This window comes from Hipposideros armiger, unplaced genomic scaffold (genome assembly GCF_001890085.2).
Source record: "Hipposideros armiger isolate ML-2016 unplaced genomic scaffold, ASM189008v1 scaffold_749, whole genome shotgun sequence".
In the NCBI taxonomy this organism is placed as follows: Eukaryota; Metazoa; Chordata; class Mammalia; order Chiroptera; family Hipposideridae; genus Hipposideros; species Hipposideros armiger.
This window is the reverse complement of record NW_017732099.1, coordinates 798,845-800,369: the sequence shown is the minus strand read 5'-3', so window position 1 is coordinate 800,369 and position 1,525 is coordinate 798,845.

The window sequence follows — 1,525 nt, the reverse complement described above, 5'->3', positions numbered from 1 at the left end:
CATAATGAAATAAAAGCATTTGCTTATATTCCCTCTTACTCATAGGTCTGTGAGCTCCTGTGAGAACTGACTACCTTATTATAACATCAGGGACTAGCAACTAACTGTGTTTGCTACAGATTGGTTACTCAAGAAGGGTCTGTGGAACAAATATTTGAATGCTGCTACGAACCTAAAAAACTACTCTAAAAAATAAAATTTATTAAAAACAAACAAACAAAAAACCCCAAAACGAAAACCAAGTGACTCTGCTCCAAAGAACAAAACAGTATTTTCTTTAACAATGTCATTAAAGAGAAGGCAAATTAAAAAACAAATAAATATAGCCAGAGCTCAGCCAGAGCTTAAAAAGAGTAGCAGTGTAAAAGTTTGAAAATAAATTATTTGAACCTCCACTTATGAATAAGATGAAATTACAGGGACTAGAATATGTGTATATATATATATATATCACACATACATACACATATTCTAGTCCCTGTAATTTATATATGTATCTTTTACTTTCTAAGTCTGCCTTGAATTCTGAATGTTTCCCCCCAATCTTCTAATTCAAGTCACTGATTCTTTGCACTTTCAGTTCTTTCACTTATTTGTTCTAACCCTATTTAATATTTCATACTAGCAATATTTGAATTTGTAATATATTTTTATACCTTTGCTAACTTACTTTAATCTCATATTGTTGTGTTCTTAACTCATTTTCACTGTTTACATAATTATTTTCCCCATGAAGTATATTTATTCTTCTTTATCTTAGGGTAATCATGTATAAAAGCATAATCTTGGGTTTTCTAGTGTAGTATACAATTTTTAATAGGTTCCTCTTTTTGATGTTGTCTTAAACTCACCTTTTATTATTCTTCCTTTTAGTCATAGTTTTTTTTTGTTGTTTTTTCTTTAGCTGAGCCATCCTGCCATCAGCGGCAACTCAGCTCGGGCCAGGCATCAAACTGCTGTTGCTCAGAGCTCACACTTTTGCGTGAGCTCTTAACCAACTGAGCTACTTGGCTGGCCCTTTTTAATCATAGTTTTAATGGGGCCCATGATCCCCCAGCCAGAGAGTACATTGCCTTTGTTTCCTATTAGCTAGACGGGATCACATTACTAAGTTCAGGCCAAAGAGATGTAAGCAAAGTTGATATGTATGACTTACAGTTCTCTTCCTTAAAGCTAGGATGCTTGCTCAAATTCCTCTTTCCCTATCCAACTGGCTGGAAAATGTCAACAAATGATCTTCTTGCTCCTAGAGATGGAAGCAACCTACAGATAATGGCAGGGTCATTTTGCTAGCCTGAGTCTTTGCATGAGATCAGGAAGTATCTACTTACTCATAACCACCTGAGAATGTCACATGAGAATGAAATAAATTTTTATGATGACATTTTGGGCTGGACTGTCCTGTGTTATCATAGGATGTTTAGTAACATCCTTGATGGCAAATACTAGGTGCCTACAGCACCTCCCCTCTATCCCAGTTGTGACAAACAAAAGTGTGTCTATATTACCTGGCAAACATCCCCCA